The following is a 19,326-nucleotide window of genomic DNA, read 5'->3' on the forward strand; positions in this document are numbered from 1 at the left end:
ATGACTTCACAGGAAGGTGATATCAGCCAGAGAAGGAGGAGTCTGAAGAAAGCAGAGAGAAGTCTTTGAATAGATATGGAGTAGGAGGAAGTTGTGTGAGAATGGCAAGATCCCCCTTCTTTACCAGTCCAAAAGATTACAAGGATGCCTTTAATACCTGAGCAGCCTAATAGCAAGGCTAGCCTTCAGCTGGGAAAAAGAAAAGCTAAAAACAAATGCAGTTCCTTAGAAAAAAATCAATAAATAGGGTTATTGGCACAGGAGTTGAGAATTAAACAGAAAGAAGAAACATGGAGTATGAATTAAACTGAGATTTCTCACTCAACAAATCAAACATGAAGCATCTGATTCCTGAGTTATAAGTCTACAGTACATGGAAAGAATTAGCCATTCTTTTCAAAGAGGAGATAAATTACCAAGTCATCATAAAGCTCACCACATGGGTTTTAGGTTACTAGGTGTTGTTAGGTGACTCATAAGACAGATTTAGTGTCAGAAAGAAGCTTCTGGGTTTCTTCCTTTTGAAAAACACCCTGTGTTGCTTTTCCCCTCACTCTCAAACCATTGACAGTGGTGTTTGTGCTAATGAGGCAAGCTTATCCAAGGTCTAAGCAATTATTAAATCCTAAACCAGGCTGTTGGGGTAATTAATCTGGGTGGAGAACACAAATTTTGTATAGTCCAGTTCTAAAGTGCTGGGATTATTTTAACTTCAACATCTCTACCATAAAAAATCTGAGAACCAAGCCAGTGTGAAGACTGATACCCAAGAATTACATCATCTTGTTTGATGGAGTCTCACAATTATATGTAATCTGTCAGCATGAACAAAGCATATTTAAAGTTTAATAGAAACACTCTCTTTACTTTATACAAGAAGTAATCAGCATACACTAAATAGTTCTAACTTAGAGAAAAAAATGACCGTCATCTTCCAACTGCTGGTGTACAGTAATTGAGAACTGTGAATCTAGCAGAGCGTTTTCTGTCCCTGTCATACTATAGAGAGCTCCACAGTGGCAAAGTGTAACAAATTCTTCATTTTTAGTCATCTGACAGATATTTGCTCATCACCTACCATTTGTCAGACATTACAACATCAAAGGCTTCATTGAAAATCCCCATGGCCCAGGCTGTCCCCAAATTCCTGCACTCTGCACAATTTACGGTGTCAGAACTGAGTCAGTGGTCTCCAGCTCCTCTTTCCTTTGGCTCTATCTGTATCCCTCTTCCTCAGCATGACATTTTAAATTATGCCATACACAAATTATATCCTTATCGTTCATGGTGACGCCCTCCTAGCTTGGGGCAAGTTGCTCTCATATCTTCTTCAGGTCTCCATTTTCTTATCTTTAAAATGAAGGTAATAACACCTACTTCTTGGCAAGATGGGAGGAATAATTACCCCTGAAACGCTTTGAAGGTGAAAAGTGCCACATTACTCTTTGTGCTCATTATCTGGCCGCAGATGTTGAGTTTTCCATTTGCACTGGCACGTCCTCTGGGAAAACCACGGATGAGACTGCACTGAAAGAGTTTGTATGGTTAGTTCTTGGCAAATGAGCAGAGTCTATAGTTTCATTCTCCTACTTCTACTGTCTTAAAGAATACACTCTCCTAATCAACTGTTTTAAAAATGGATGCGTTAAAAAAAAGAAAAAAGAAAACAGATGCAAGAGAAAGAGCCCAACATGTATTCTGCCTTTCCAATGCAAATCTCAGATAACCACATAGCTGGTAAAGAGCTTCCTCTTTAGTCATGTGCCACTTTTCACATCTTTATAGATGTATTCCAGCTAATGAATAAAGAAAAAAATGAAGAGGGGGAGGGTATAGCTCAAGTGGTAGAGCGCATGCTTAGCATACACAAGGTCTTAGGTTCAATCCCCAGTACCTCCTCTAAAAATAAATAAATAAATGAACTTATTTAACTGCCCCCCACTAAAATAAATAAATAAATAAATAAATAAATAAATAAATAGATAAATAAATATGCAATACATTCTAAAAAAAGAAAAAATGATAAGATTAGAACACCCTAATGAATTAACACATCTAGGCTATGATCATCAATGGCTGATACCATCACAAAAAAGAGAGTAAGTCGGACATTGGGTGTTTCTGGATGGCAGTTCACAGCATCACCTTTGAAGTAGTCTAACCAAAACAGATCAGACTTGAATATGATCAAGCTTCTAGATTTAACTACAAAATTCAGGAAATACAATAAATAACTTTAAATTATACCATAGAGATTCCATCAGCAAAATCCAGACTACAGGAAGTTCTGGTGTGGTAAACTCAGGGGCGGGTCATTTTCACACAAAGTCAAGCTCCAAGGCAATCAGGCTCCCTTCTCCAGCCTCCCAGCCCCCATCCCTGCTCTCCTCACCCCACTGAAGTGACAAGAGGAAGCTTTAGAACCTGACTATGATGATAAGGATGAGCGTAGCCACAGCAAAATAATTTTAAGAAGGTCAGGAGTAGCCACTTCTCATAGAATATTTGTTTTTCTCTTCCTTTCCTTATATTTCCAATGTATTTCAATTAATGTGCATAGTTTTTGTAATGTTTTAAGACCCCACAGCACAAGTGACAAGAAGAGAAACCTTTCAAGAAAATATTCTAGATAAAAAACTTATGTGTTATAATTACTAACTGTGATTTTAGTCAAAATAATACCTAGATGTGTTATAAAAATGAAAAAAATCATGTAAAGCTAGAACAGGAACCTACAGGAACCTTTTATGCATATGAAAATATGTTTTTTTCCAGAATTCTCTGAGACAAATGATTATATGTTAGATTGGACAAACAGAGGAAACAAAATCTAGGTCTCATTTTTACAATGCTATAGTTTAAATGGTTAACAGTTGTGAAAGAGCTATTGATGTCATAAATCAATTGTATTATAAACATGTGCATAGAAAAGTGTAGGCAGCCACAGTGATTACTCATGAATTCACAACATCTTTTCTAATCTAGAACATGTTTGTCAACACCTAAAATCTAATTTGAATAAGCTGTGATTTTTCACCTAACATCTGGGGTGCCTTTGGATAATCTTACCTATAGCCAAAATGGTTAGCAATTCATCATACTAGAAAATGTTCAAGTGAAAATTCTAGGATGAAGAAAAACACATATAGATAGATAGATAGATAGATTATGTTTATATATGTGGTCAGAATTGTTTGTCACACAGAGAAGCACTTGAGTTAACCAGTTGCTATAGACTAAATATTTATGCCTCCCTCCCCCAAAAAAGCATATGTTGAAACTTAATGTTCAGTATGATGGCATCAGGAGCTGGGGTCTTTGGGAGACATTTAGGTTATGAGTGTGAAGCCCTCATGAATGGGATGAGTGCTCTTAAAAAAGAGGCTCCCAGACTCTCCAGCACCTTTCATCACGTGAAGACACGGTGAGAAGACTGCCAGTGTGAACCAGGAAGCAGGCCCTCTCAGCCACACCGTATCCGCAGGGGCCTTGATCCTGGACTTCCAGCCTCCAGAACTGAGAGAGATAAATTTCTATTGTTCATAAGCCTTAAAATCTTATGGCATTTGCTTTGCTAGATTTTGGACTTGCTTAGGACCCATCACCTTTTCTTCTTTCCCATTTCTCCCTTTTGGAATGGGAATGTCTAGAGCCAATGCCTGTTCCACCATTACATTTTGCAAACACATAATTTGTCTTATGTCACAAATTCACCAAATGGGGCAGCACCTTGATCTTGAACTTCTCAGCCTCCAGAACTGTGAAATATACATTTCTGTTGTTTAAATTACCCGGTCTATGCTATTCGGTTAGGGCAGTCTGAGCTGACTAATTCAAGTACTGAGACAGTTCAGTGGCCTAAACAGTTGTTTCAACAAATGGTGCTGGGAGAATGAAGTTGGACCCCTACTTCACACCACATGCAGAAATTAACTCAAGATGGCTCACTAACCTACATATTAGAGTAAATGCTGTAAACCTTTTAGAGGAAAACATAAGAGTACATCTTTGAGACCTTGCAGTAAGCCATGGTTTCTTAGATATGACATCCAAAGCACAAGCAGCAAAAGAAAAATAAACAAATAGGACTTCAGCACAATTTTGTGCTGTAAAGGCCACCTCCAAGAAAGTGAAAAAGACAAAAGAAAATTGCAAATAGTTGCAAATCAGATAAGGGATTTGTAAAAGAATACAGAAAGAATTTTTGTCTCTCAACAATAAAAAGACAAACTACCCAATTTCTTTCATGGGGTAAGGATTTTAAAAGATATTTCTCCAAGGATGATATACTAATGGACAATATTTATTTTTTTATTGAAGTACAGTCAATTACAATGTGTTGATCTCTGGTGTACAGCACAATGTCCCAGTCATGCATATACATACATAAATTTGTTTTCATATTGCTAATGGCCAACAAGCACAAGAAAAGATGCTCAACCTCATTAGTGATCAGGGAAACGCAAATAAAAGCCACAAAATACTCCTTCATGCCCACGAAGATAGCTGTAATCAAAAAGAGAAAAATCCACAAGTGTTGAAGATGTAGAGAACTTGGAACCCTCATACATTTCTGGTTGGAATGCTAAATGATACAGCTGCTTTGGAAAACAGTCTGGCAGTTCCTCAAAATGTTAAATGCATGACCCAGCAATTTCAGCCCTCAGTATATACCTTCCTCATGAAAAGACATGTGCACAAAAACTCACCCATGAATGTCCATAGCAGCATTATTCATAAATGTCCAAAATGAAAACAATCCAAATGTCCATCCACTGATGAATGGAGGAGTAAGATGTGGTATATGTATACCATGGAACATTATTCAGCCATGAACGGAAGGGAAGCAATAACACACGCCACAACAGGGATGAACCTTGAAAACATGCTAAGTGGAAGAAGTCAGTCACAAAGGACCATATGTTATGTGATTCTGTTCATATGAGATGCCCAGAATAAGCAAATCTGTAGAGGCAGAGAGTTGATTAGTGGTTACCTAGGACTAGGAGAAGGGAGGTTGGAGCAAAATGGGGAATGACGCACAGGATTTCTTTTAGGGGTGGTGGCCATGTCTAAAATTAGGTAGCAGTAATGGCTGCACAATTGTGAATATACTGAAAAAAAATACACCTTAAAAGAGTGAATGTTATATTATGTGAATTATATCTCAGTAAAGCTATTATTTTTTAAAAGAATCCTATAGGGAACATCCGAGTGACATGTAAGTCGTAGTGGTAAGCCAACTTCAGGTTGGAGGGAAATCATGCTTTGCTGGACGCTCCTTGAGAGCATGGGGGGCTGTTTTACAGGCTCTGAAGAGAAGATAGGAAGTGAGACTTTGAGATGATGCTAAGACAATCCCTGGAAGATGGACAGGGGGAGCCAGTGAGCAGCAGGAGCGGCGGTTCAGTCCTCAGGTTGAAGCTGTCACTTCAGACCATGGGAAGGAGGGAGAAGAAATTTACACTGGGCAGAGATATATTGGGGAATGGCTTGGGTTGCAATTTACATCATACAGCAGCATTCTAGTTATAGTTAGGAGCACTGCTGAAAAATCTAAAACCTACCGACAACATAACGCCATTTGCAGCAACATGGATGCTCCTGGAGAATGTCATTCTAAGTGAAGTAAGCCAGAAAGAGAAAGAAAAATACCATATGAGATCGCTCATATGTGGAATCTAAAAAAAAAAAAAGCATAAATACAAAACAGAAATAGACTCACAGACATAGAATATAAACTATAAACTTGTGATTGCCAAGGGGGCAGGGGGTGAGAACAGATAGACAGGGATTTCAAAATTGTAGAATAGATAAACAAGATTATACTGTATAGCACAGGGAAATATACACAAGATCTTATGGTAGCTCACAGAGAAAAAAATGCGACAATGAATATATATATGTTCATGTATAACTGAAAAATTGTGCTCTACACTGGAATTTGACACAACATTGTAAAATGATTATAAATCAATAAAAAATGTTAAAAAAAAAAGAAATGTTAATAGAGACAAAGAGGGACATTTCACAGAGAAAAATGGGTCAAACATCAGGAATATGTAACAATTACAAAGATACCTACACCTAATAACAAAGACCCAGAACACGTGAAGGAAACACTGATAAAAATGTAAAAGGGAGACAAATCCACAAGTACAGCTGGGGATCTCAAAACCCAACTTGCAAGAGCTGATAGAACAAGTAGACAGAAAATCAGTAAAGATACAGACGATTTCAACAAGACCACCTACCACCTTGACCTCACAGACGTTTACAGAACAGCCTCCTGTGTACCTCTTCACCTGACTATTCATCCGTACTTTTTTTCACATACTTTACAATCAACCAGTAAACATGAAAAAAAAAATCTAAAACTTAAAATATTCCTAGTCCCTAGGAATAACCCTGTCTCTCTCTCAAACTCAAAGTCTACCTTCGACATCAAAGTTTTTGTGTCATGATCCACGAAGAAAAATGCACCTAACCAAACCTTACGTGAATGCAGAAAATATATGAATCCTGTATCTCACTGAGAGGAGCACAATATCGAGTCCCTCTCTCTGCAGGTGCGTTACAGGAGCAATGGGTGGGGGTAGTTAATGGCAGTGTCTAAAGAGCCCCAGGCTACTGGGAGCTCTTGGTGAGTAAGTATGAGTCTGTCCAAAATCAAGGCCAACTCCCATTAGCCTGGCAGCCAGTGACATCACAGGTGAGGTAGGGGATGGATGACTGCTATGGTCACACCCCTCCATAAAGGTTGTGTCAGATCAGGTGTGAAACACTGCAAAGGAGAGGACAAGGGACTTAGTATTCTCTTTCCATTTTTATATATGAATGAATGTTCCACTGAGATTCAAAACGACTATGGACCAGACAGGACAGTGGCAACTGTCCCAGGCAGCCCCTGCCTGCGAGGGACTGACTGGCTCTCGTGGAAGAGGGGTCTCTGGCTGCAGTGAGAGGAAGTCACTGGTATGTCTCAGAGAGACAGACCTCATTCTCTTTCACATGGTCAAGGTGCCTATAAGTCAGCAACTGACAAGGTTGTGTCCCACTGGTCTAACCACTCACCCCATTACATGCACATGACCCAACTCAGCTTATAAAATATTATATAGGCCTTATATAAAGACATTCATCAGTTTATTTTCACTCCAAACCTGAATCAAACAAATTTTTCATTTGTCCATAGCACCTCTCAGTGCAAGGAGGCAGCAAGATGTATTACAAGAGAACTTTGGTTCCAACACTCATAAGATAAATGTCCCCAGATTAATTATACTGTTCTGAGCCTCGTTTCTTCATCTGTAAAATGGGAACTCAGAATTGTTGTGAGGTTTAAATAACCATCTTAAACTGTAAGGAAATACCAGTCTCTCCACGTACGCAATCGATTGCCAACTTCGCCCTAAACATTTGCGGTCTAGCCAGGATCCTCCTCGCTCACGTTACATGTTAGAATTACCTGGGAGCACTTAACAAAGATAATTTCCTAGCTCTACCCCAAGAAAACCTGAGGTAATTGATCTGGGGGTAGGACCCAGGAGTCAGTATTTTTAAAAAGCTCCCAGGTAATTCTAAATAGCAACCAGGGTTGAGAATTACTTCTCAAATCGTGAGCTAGGGATCGGTTTTAACAGAATCACCAGGGTTGATTGTAAAATGAGTATTCCAGGGCAGGGCCCCACCGTATGCTTACTGAGTCGGAATTTCTGGGAGGAGCCCCCAAATCTGCATTTTTAACAACTTCCTCAGTTAAACGGAATGTATACTGAAATTCAGGACCAAAAGTGTGGGGTGTATCCAGTGTTTCCTAAACCCCGCTGAAAAGACAGTTCTTGGAGCCTCACCCTAGAAAAGACGATCTTTTGTCGTATCTTTGCAAGGGTTCTGAGTTTGGGGCTCACTCATTTAGACTTTCACCACTTTTAGCATTCAGATCGAAAGGACCAACTGAATGATACATGAACCTAAACCTGTATTCAGGATGAGGACATTCCTAAACCAATTTAACTATCACATTTCAACATGAAAGATTAGGTAGGAGACACAGCTGCCTGTTCAACTGGGGAGGAATGTGAGTTAATAATATGTTGTGATTCCCCACCTTCCCTCTCCTCTTTTGAGCTTCTTCCACCTCTGCAACTCAAGGAGAGAAAAGACATGAAAGTAATATATTTATTTAAAAATAATATATTCACCAATATATCCATTAGAATTACATATACGTGTGTGTGTGTGAATACACACACACATATACACACAATTGTGCACACACTATATATACACACTTACATACATTCATATATATGTACATACATATCCATTGAATGTACTCAAGAATATTCCTTTAGTGAATTAATCCTGCAGTGAATTGGCTTTCAGTCAGTTGACCTGGAGCCCCTATTCTCATCCAGGGAAGTGCCCTGTTCCCTGAATAAACCATTTATTTTCCTGCTTTGGTGCCTTGTCCTTCAGTCCACCAGAACTATTTCATTTCCCCTCCCTCCAGCAGTGAACGCCTACTCATCTTTAAGCTCTCACACAAGTAAGAAGTCTTCTTTCCACAGTTCCTGGCCCAACAATCTTCTTCCCCATCCCTCTCCCCACCAGAAACAGAGCGATTCCCCATCTGCTCATCCTCAGCCGGCATTCAGCATATGACAGACAACACAGGGAATAATGCTTCCCCTGTGGTCAACAATTTATATCTATTAGAGAAATTGAATAAATAATAAATAATTTTCCAAAACAGAATGTACCAACCAAGCTCAAATGAATCAGCACTCCTGGTATCTGAGTCTGTTACCAATACGGTATATCCTTACAGAACTTTGAGTTCAAATTGTTCCACTGGAAAGGGGAGTCCCCCCTCAAATGTCTCTTCAAAGACCTCAGAGGAGTTCTCATTTTAATTATTAAACCGTAATTACTTTAATATTAGTAAAAAGCCAAACAGCTCCATTGATTTTTGACTTCAGTAATCTGAAACTTATTTTCATGTATATATGGTGCTATGATTTGTATTTGCTTTAAAGTTTTAAATAATTTTTTATACTTATATTAACATACAATGTAGGACTAAAACAAGTTCATCCTTTCATTTAGTCGACTCATAACCATATATATTTTAGTTTTTATATATGTTTTAAAAGGTTAAATTATATTCCAAGTATTCCATTGTTCAGAATTTTTCCTACTCAAACTCAACTTTTTCTGAATAATTCTAAACCAGTGAGGATCTGCTCCTCTCTTTCTCCAAGTCTTCCTTCTTCTAACCTCGGTCAAATCCACCCCCTCTGCTGCTCCCATAAAACATCTAAGAGAACTCACTCATTTGCTCGTAAGAGAAGATATTTGGCTTTGGGATGTGAATGTGATTGGGCAGGTTGTCTGCCCAGGGACCGGGCACAGTTCCCAGTGGGGTTTGTTCCAGGAAAGGATTACCCTGACAAGCCCCTACAAGAGAATGGCCAGATTCCAGTTTCTAGGAATGAATGTATTTCTGTCACACATTCAAAAAGAACGTTTCACCAGGGCGTGGGGCAAGCCCTGTCTTTTTTTAATCTTGGCTCAACACAAGGAACTCACTTTGAAGAAGGGCTGGGAAGGAATGTGAGGGGTCCAATTAAAAAAGAATCACATTTCATGTCCCCAGCCACCCCAGGAAAGAGGCTCCTGAGCTGTACCTTTGAGGAAGGACTGCCGGGCATACAGATCCATCAAGATGTTTACTCTGCCTTAGGGATAAATTTTTATGGGGTGATAAGAAATAACACATATCTGTATTCACTTCCAGAGACATATTTACATCTCAAGGAACTAGAAGTGGAGTATGTGTTTCCCTGGGGACTCATTTTTCTAACTTCCTGTCAGCCTCAACGATGGTCCCCATGACTTTACTGCCAATGAATGAGTGACATCATCGCTGCCTCATTCAGACAGCACATTTTAAAGAGACATTCACTCAACTTGACCCACTCAGACACTATGTGTGTGTGTGTGGCTGTGTGGTAATATTTCTCTAAGCTACCACATGCTTTTAATTTATTGCATTTTCAAACATCTAGGCATTTACTCAGGGTTAAAAGAAAGTAGGTTTTAATGCCCAAGAAATAAAATAAGCAATCTGTTCCCAACCACAACACTTTTTAAATTTAACACATGAAAAAAAGAAAGAAATAAACTTTTAGAACCGTAGTACGAATGGCTCATGGGACGCAGGTCTGTCTGTCTACTCTGAATTCCTCCACCTCGACTACCATGCCACTTCTCTCGACTGAATTCCCCTCGGGTCCGGTACCTGCCATCACCGATAGTGTGAACCTCTGCCCCTCTGCCCCTCTCCCTTCCCAGGCTCGCTTCTCTGTCCTGACAGCTGTAGTGCTCCCCCACACCCACATCACCTCACCCACTGCCTACTGCACAGGGTCACTTCAGAATCCCTGTTTTCTGGTGAACAAAGAGGGAGCTCTGTGATATGTGACTGCATGTGGTCCCATCCTGTTTATCCATCCTTCATCTACACTCTCAGGCCCTCCCACCGGCCCCAGGGTGGCCAGAATTAGAAAACAAAGATGTCAAAAGGAGTAAGACAGAAAAGATGTGAAAAGAGAAACAATAGAACCGACCTCGTTCCCCACTCCAGTGAAATAAAAGACCCGCTCATTTGGGACGAGGGAAGAGGAGGGTTTGGAAAAGGAAGCGAGAAGGTAACGTTCAGTGTGGGAGCCACACAAGCTGCCTATCCCTTGGCAAGTCATTTCGAGGCGGGGGAGATAAGGCCTCCTTTGAAGTTTCAGAAAGTGAGGAATAGGCAGGGCCTGAGCCTCACAACCTGGAGGAGGCCCAGGAAGATAGCAGGCTCCACAGAGAGGTTCTCCTTGTCATCCAAAAGTTTGTGCAGGCACAGGAGGGCATCTGAAAAAGCCATGGTCCCCCTCTTCTGGGGACCTTTTGCAGCTGGGATACAAAACCGTCACACCTAGGCTAAATTCCCAATTTGGGGAAGAAGGAAGTGGACTCTGTTGGAAAAGCCATGTCCTTCCACCATAACCCATGGCTCCTTCTAATTAAAAGCCCTTGAGGGCTAAGACCTTCATAATCAATAGTAAGTTCAATTAGTTTAACGATATATTTATTTTAATCAGTTAAATTATATATATTCACTCATTAGTTTAATTCTATGTAAGCATCTTACGTTTAACTAGCCCACCCAGCCTCAGACCCCACACGAAGGGGGAAGGAAAGCCAGCCAACAGTGTGGCCGGCAGTCTCAAGGCTACCCCTGCGGGCGGTGGGTGGAGTTCTACTGCTGAGGACTGCGGCCATCCCAAGAGCCCACAGACATGCGCCAGATGGGAAGCCGAAAAGCTATTAGCGACTGTCCAACAGGAGCTTGATACCCAGAGCCAGCTTGTGCGCAGATCCCCTGCTACCACCTCCACAGGCCCTGAAGTTCTGCATGTTTGAAAGCTGTGGGAACATGATGTCAAACCACTATTTGGAGCCCTTGAACAAAGCACCACCAACAGTGATGCAAAGAAAACATGAACCTCTAGGCTCTTGTGGGTTAATTTTTCAATTAGTCCTTTCCTAACCAGGTTTTGGACAAATTCTGAGATGCCACCCTGAGATATGATTTGTAAATTATGAAACGGCAAATATCATGTATCTCTCATGCTCCTGTCCACTGTTGGAGCTCCTCTGGTCCCATGCTGTCTAGTTAACAACCACTAGCCTCACGGGGCTACTGAGCTCCTGAAATGTGGTTAGTCTGAAGTGGGATGTGCTACAAGTGACAGCACAGCCAGATCTCGAAGACTTAATGTAAGATATCTCAATTTTTATACGGATTACATGCTGAAGTGATAATATTTTAGATCTATTGGGCTAAATAAAAATACATAATTAAAATGAATTGTACTTGTTCCACTTTACTTTTTTATTTAATGTGGCCACTAGGAAATGTAAAATTAATATGTGGCTCATCCTCGCAACCAGCTTGCATTATTTTTCTACTGAACAGCATTATTCTATAGAGATGCATTTTTCATTTTAACCCAGAGAGCTGTAGGCCTAAATTTGCTTCACAGCTGGTTTCCTAATCTATGCCTTTTCTTTTTCCTGCCCTGAGGCTACTGTTTCTGACAGTTTTCAAGGGAGTTACAACAAAAGGCAAACTGCTTGCTTTCGAATCCCTTAACAGTGGCCTGGGTAGAGAGCTGTAGTTTCAGTGAGTAGCCAGTAGAGGGACCTGTTACCACACTTAGGACCGAAAAACTAGGAGTATCAGTTATTTTAACACATTGTTAATTGGTTAACAGATAGATTGGTTGAAATAAGAAAATTAATATATTCATATTGAGTGGAAGAATTTCTTTAAAATTTGCACATGAACCTGCCATTGGGGAACTGCTTCAACAGCCAAAACATAATTAAAAGGAGTAATAATATTTGCATTCCTTATTTTTCTCCTAAAACTCTTTGAATTACAGTTCTAAAAACAATTTGAATTCCCCTTTCAGACCTCTAGATACCTAAGAGTAAAATTTTGAAACTTCCTGATGTTAACTACTTACTTTATAAAGCAGATATATGCTTGGTCATTTGTATAAAATATTTATAACAAAAGAGTGATTTGGTAGTCAATATTTAAAGTCCCATTGTAACTAATGTTCTTAATGGCAGTTACTCTTCTGAAGTTAATTGTCCTCGGGTTCTGCTGCCCCTGGGAACCTTCTGGTAATGTTTGGATAATACGTTACTTTAATTTGATATCGCCATAACTGAGTTCCTGCTTGCAAACAAGAAAAACTGACTTTGTCTAATTTAAACAAAGGAGAGGAAATTAGGTGAAAGGATATTAGAACGATGACAGAACTGAAGGGAAGGCCAGAAAATCCAGTTCAGGAATTGAGCAGGAACCAAAGAGCGCCAGAAACCTCCCCACTCGCCCACTTAGGGCCATGGCCACACCCAGGGCCACTCATCCCACTGTTGGTTATGGAGTCTGACCTTGCTGCTGTGGACCATCCGCTTAGGATTCAAAAGCTCAAGCAGGAACACCCACGCTGAGGTTGCAAGTCCATGCTTTATCCACATTCTGTCTCCTCACCCCCTACCCCAGCCTCCACCCAGGAGCAGGGCCCTGCCTCCCTCTTCCGCTTGGGCAATCTGGGTGTTGTGGGCTGTGTGTGCCCTTCCAAAACAGACATGTTCAAGTCCTCGCCTCCAGTATCCATGAAAGTGACTTGGCTAGGAAACAGGGTCTTTACAAATGTCCTCAAATGAAGATGAGGTACACAAGAAAAAAAAAGTTGTAACTATGTGTGGTGACGGATGTTAACCATACTTACTGTGGAGATCATTTCACAATATACACAAATATCAAATCATTATGTTGTATCCTGGAAACAAATATAATGTTATGTGCCTACTGCACCTCAATTAAAAAAATTAAGATGAAGTCATACTGGATAGCCAAGACATCCCTAAGTCCAAGATGGCTGGTGTCTTTATCAGAAAAAGAAATTTGGGGCGCAGAGGTTCAGACGGGAAGAGAACACAATGTGACACAGAGGCAGAGACTGGAATGATGGGTCCACCAACCAAGGATTGCAGGCACCACCAGAAACCAGCAGAGGCAAGAAAGGACACTCCCTAGGAGCTTCCAGAGGCAGTGTGGCCAACACTTTGACATGGGACTTCCAGCCTCCTTGGTTGCTGCTTTGTCACAGCAGCACCAGGCCCCTGGGGGCCCCATAACAAGAAAGGGTGGTCTGGGAGCTGAACCACCAGAAACCCCCGACACAATCTTCCGCTCTTTGTGCTTAGACATTTGACAGCTGTTCTTTTAAATTATTTTTTAACACCTCTCAATCCCTCACAGAAATATTCCGGAAATAACAAAGAGCTAGGAAATCTACAGATTTACCACATTTGGATTTATTCACATAAATCTGTGTATTTGTGGATAAATCCTCACATAAAGTAAATACACTATGGTGATAAATATGAATGCACCCCACGTATCATCTCTGTGTATTTATGCGGAGCAGAGGGACAAGTGGTACCTCGCATTTATCAATCGGCTGATCTCTCCCAGTAACGTGTGTTCCATCTTAACTGCCACATCAACTCTTGATACTGGGCATAACTGTTGAGGAAATTGACTTAACCAAGGACACATTATCCAGGCAAGTTCATACATCCAGTACAGGGCACCCTTCCCATGACTCTCCTTCCCTGCATTAGGCTAAAAAGAATGTCCCCAGCAGAGATGAGCGTATGAACTGCTTGGGTAATGAGAATCTTCTGTGAAACTGCTCTGGAAAACAATCTGCACAAACCACATGGTGGGCACCATCCCACCCCCACACCCACCCGGGCCTCTCCTCTCCCACTGGGAAAGAGCCAGCTCGACTTCATGCCTCTCAGTAGCCAGCCCGGCCAAGCCCGGCTCAGCCCAGAGCAATCTCTTTTTCCAGCAGCAACTGCTGCCTGTAACACGCAGCTCACACTTGTCTCTCGGGACTATCTACCCCCGATCTCTCCATACAGGGATGCACTATAAGCTTTTTGAGAATTGGGATCATGCCTCCTACAGGGAGTTCCCAGTGAAACCATCAAAGCTGGACTATAAACCATGCTCACTTGTGAGAACAAACAAGAAGCCCAGGTCCCAGAACAGAGAACAACAGATGCTCAAAAATGGGATAAATTAATTAATTCAAAATTGATACCGGAATCAAGCGTTACTGTGTAAAATGCAAAGGGTTTCTAACTTTGCACCTTACAATGATCACTATTGTTACAGACAGGGGAAGTGGCGAGACTGGCAGAAACCTGTGTGCTGTTCTGTACAAGAAAGAGGAAGCATCCAACAGTATCCACATGTGGCAAAAGTGTAGCAGCACAGAGAAGTGGGCATGCAACATATGAGGGCGAAAAAAGAGGATCTTGAAAAGAATGATGAAGAGAAATGCCAGACCAAGGCAGTTCATCCAATCCACATCGTAGCCCTTCAAGTAACTAGGGCCCTGCCAGAGTGAGCCTACCTACCTGTGGAAACCATGGGCATTAAGTGTCAGAACTAACTGTAAGATCTGAGAAAAAGGCATTGCAGAGGTAACACCCAATACCTCTGTAAAGTAATGGACTCCTCCTGGAGCCCATTAGTAAGTTTTCCTAAAATTTCATACCTGATCACCATCTCCATTACAAAAGATAGCATTACGCTCTGTCTGCCACAACGCTGCCCTAGAAACTGTAGATCATTATGAAGTCTATTTTATTTTCCCATAGGAATAATGCTACACTTTGGCATCAGGTGGCTCATGGAGGTAAAAAATAAAAAGCACGACCAGGTATTGAATGCCCACAATGGGCCAGACATTGTAATTCATTATCTGTATTTTTTTTTTTGCAGAAATCTTGTAAAGTAGGAATTATTAGGCCAGTTTCAAAGATAAGAAAACTAGGTTTCAGAGCAGTTAAGTGTCTGTCCTTGGGTCTCATTTCAAGAACTCTAATACTTAATGTTATACCACAGTGCCTCAAAAATCGGGCTTAAAAGCAAAGATGCACGTCTCAGCATCCCTAGTCATTTCATGTAATACAATTATGCCACGCCTTGAGAGACTGCTTTAAAGCCACACGAGACTTTAGAGATGATCTAGCTCATCTTTTTCACACACACACACACACACACACAAAAGCAGACTAAAAATGACAGAAGCTAATAATGACTTCCCTAAGGTCAAAAAGAAAGGGAGTGGCATAGCTGAGTATAGACCTGGAGTCTTCCGATCAAATGACACAGAGTTTCATTCCAACTCCTCTCTTAACTAAGAAAGGCCATGAAGCTGCTGAGTGGGAGAGTGAGGATTAGAACCTAGGATGTCAGGACTTCCAGCCGAGAGAGAGCTCTTTCTACCGCACCACAGTGTGCAGAGACCGCACAGTAGTTACAACATCACCGTCAGCACATCTCGAACATATTTGTGTTGTAATACCCACTACTTAGACAATCAATGCACAATGCTGCCCTTTTTCACTCGGAAAATTTAGAAGGAGCTTGGAGGGCTCAATGCCTTCCACATAATAGTCAACTCAATTTAGATTTGTTGATTGACATATTGTCCACTTGGATCAATTACATGACACTTTACACTCTGGGGTCTTTGAAGAGAGCCAACTCTTAAATAAGTTAATGTCTCCACCTCTCTCCAAGGTATATATTTCCCCCGACCTGAATCCACCCCTTAGGGACTCATATAATATCCCTTTTCTGGAATTTCTCACTGGCACAGAAAACCACTTTCTTTAGGGGGTATTCCTTGCCTTGATAGGGGTATACACTTTCTCTTTTAAGAGGGAACCTGAACTTTTTGCTTCTACAAAGTCCCACCACTTTAAAAACAGATCCTAAAACACGAAGAATGAAAGCTGAACATTTCAGTCTTTTCACATTTTTATTTATATTTTCCCTTCACTTGACTTTCTTACTATATTGTTTTAACAACCTGTAAATACTTGGTAACAATATATGGAAGGCATTTGTCATTAGCACTACAATTTGCTGCTTTCTTCTATGATTTTTATAGACCTAAGTTGTTCCATTGTAAAATCTATTACAAAATTGCTTTTACAATTGCTTCTAGTTCTCATTCATGTGTTACTGAGTGTCTTTTACATGATAACTGTTTGGCCCAAAGCTTTGTTGCACCAGATTGGATGAGCCAAAGAACCCTCCAAGAGTATCGGGGGTGGAGGATGGAATTTTCCAATGAAAAACAGCCATTTTTGCAACCTCAAAAACACCACTGGCCAGGAGTTTCCCTTGGGAGCAGTTTATCTGGCACTGAACAGCGTATTTTCCTAGCATGACCTTAGGATATAATTTGGTAATGAGACCATTTGGCAACCTTGAGCTTTAATACAATGAAATTAAATAATTGAATTGGCTGTGGTTTTTAACCTATCCTTTCTCTTTCAAGGTGGAATTTGGCCAAGATTATGAATAAACACTTGAGCTATCAAGAGTTTCATTCTGTAATTATAATTTGAATAATATGAAAGGACAACTCTCTGCAGTAGCACAGAATGTCTTTATATGAACAAATGTAAATTCCTTCATTGCATCTAAAGGTCCTTTTCTAGGCACAATTCAGACCCAGCCTTTTCTGTGATCAATGCAGCCAACATTTCTCACTTGTTTTTTGTTTGTTTGTGTTTGTTTTTTATTGAAGCACAGTCAGTGACAACGTATCAATTTCTGGTGTACAGCATAATGTTCCCGCTACACATATATACATGTATTTGTTTTCATATTCTTTTGCATTCTCACCAGTTGTTTTTAACTCATAAGGTGCACATTGTATTATTATTCATTTTGCCCCATGAAGACTTCTTTCTGTTTGTAACTGCTCTGTTTCCCAGTTATATTAGAAGTTTTGGGGAGAAAGGGCCATGTTTTGACTTCTCATTTGGATTCATTAAAACACCAGACCCAGGTCTGCAAACCTAATAGGAGCTCAGTACCAGTTGGTTGAGTGATTGAAAAGTATCATTGGTCCAAGCATAGGTGTGTCACCAATTCTATCGTCTCTTCTTAAAGTCCCAGAGTTTACACCTATTCACACATATAAATAGGAATTCCATCCCACATGCTTTGATTCCAAAGACTAACACAGTTACAGAGTAGAAATAGGAGGATTAAATGGCTTATCTAGTTAAAATACTGACCTCAAGTTGCACTGAAACAGTAGCTTCCAATAAAACATTTTTTAGGTTTGGCAATTCTTGGTTTTTTCATTCCACCATTGATATGTATTCTTTTCGAATCTGCTTTTAAATACTGATAAATCACAAAGCAGAAATTTTCAATTTTTGCCAGCTGATTTTCAATCTTAAGCGGTCAGGTTGGCCTTTCATTCAGGGGTCCCTAGTCCTGCCCCATACCCCTCTCCACCCAGAGTATTAGCTTCACCAGTTACTCAGAAATTTACCATAGTGCTGTTTACTAGATGTTTAGCTCATAATTAAATGACACTTCTACACAAAACCCCAACCAACTTTTATTTTTCTGATAGAATGATACCCCTTTGAAAATGTGTGCAGATATGTCTATGCACTTGGAAAGGAAGAAAAGGAAAATGGAAAGAAAGCTTAAAGTCTCAACAGATTTGCTTTAAGTTGATAATAATGAGCTTCTAAGAGAGTGAAGAGACCATTACACTACTTTCAGAAGAAAAAAAAAACACACTAAACAGACATCACATTTGAGCCTTCTCCTGTAAAACACATAATTGCTACTGTTATAGTGTATTTATTTTATTTCTGCCTAATCTTGTTGTAGAGTTGACTTAATTTAGCAATCAAATGGGACAATGAACAATTAAATTAGACTATAATTCTTGGGGAAAATTTGGCTTAGATAACAAAATGCAAAATTCCTTTGCTAATGTAGACAGTCATTAGCTTGATGATGGTATTGTTGTTCTTTGGGAGAGCGTGCTATCCTGTGCTAGGTGTTACTCTCCCAAATCCTGCTCCTGAAACTGGTCCATGAGAAGTAAATGCAGGTTAATTTTTGAACTAAAAATGATTCCACCCCAACAATCTCACTCCAGACCTCTGTGCTGATTTGGTGGCAGCAACCTGGGGAGCTTTCGCCTGCTCAAAAGACAGGAGTGAGTCATTCTGGGGAAGCACTCAGCGGACAGTGAGAGCTTGTATGTCTCAATCAGTTTTGCTGCTAGAACATGTACTGGTTAGCATATTTCTAAGGTGCAGAGAAGTGGTTCCTCTTTATAAACCAAATGCTTTCGGCGCATACGATTTTCCAAGGCAGCAATATTTCATGAAGCCTTTCTTTATAAGTATCTGTCTTTAGTCATGCTATTTTTTTCTTTTTTTATTGAGGTATAGTTGATTTACAGTATTATATCAGTTTCAGACGTACAACATAGTGATTCGAAAATTTTATAGATTATACTCCATTTGAAGTTATTATAAAATATTGGCTGCTTTCCCTGTGCTGTACAATATACCCTTCTAGTTTGTTGTCTGATATACAGTAGTTAGTATCTCTTAATTCCTTTCCCCTATCTTGGCCCTCCCTCCTCCCTCTCCCACTAATAACCGCTACTTTGCTCTCTGTATCTGCGAGTGTTTCTGTTTTGTTATATTCATTCATTTTATTTTATTTTTCAGATTCTATACATAAGCGATAAAATACAGTATGTCTCTCTCTGGCAGTCACTCCATTTTTCTAAGTATTTATTTTTTGTTATCTTAATAAATGTAATACTTACCAGA

Source organism: Vicugna pacos, chromosome 30, assembly GCF_048564905.1.
Source record: "Vicugna pacos chromosome 30, VicPac4, whole genome shotgun sequence".
In the NCBI taxonomy this organism is placed as follows: Eukaryota; Metazoa; Chordata; class Mammalia; order Artiodactyla; family Camelidae; genus Vicugna; species Vicugna pacos.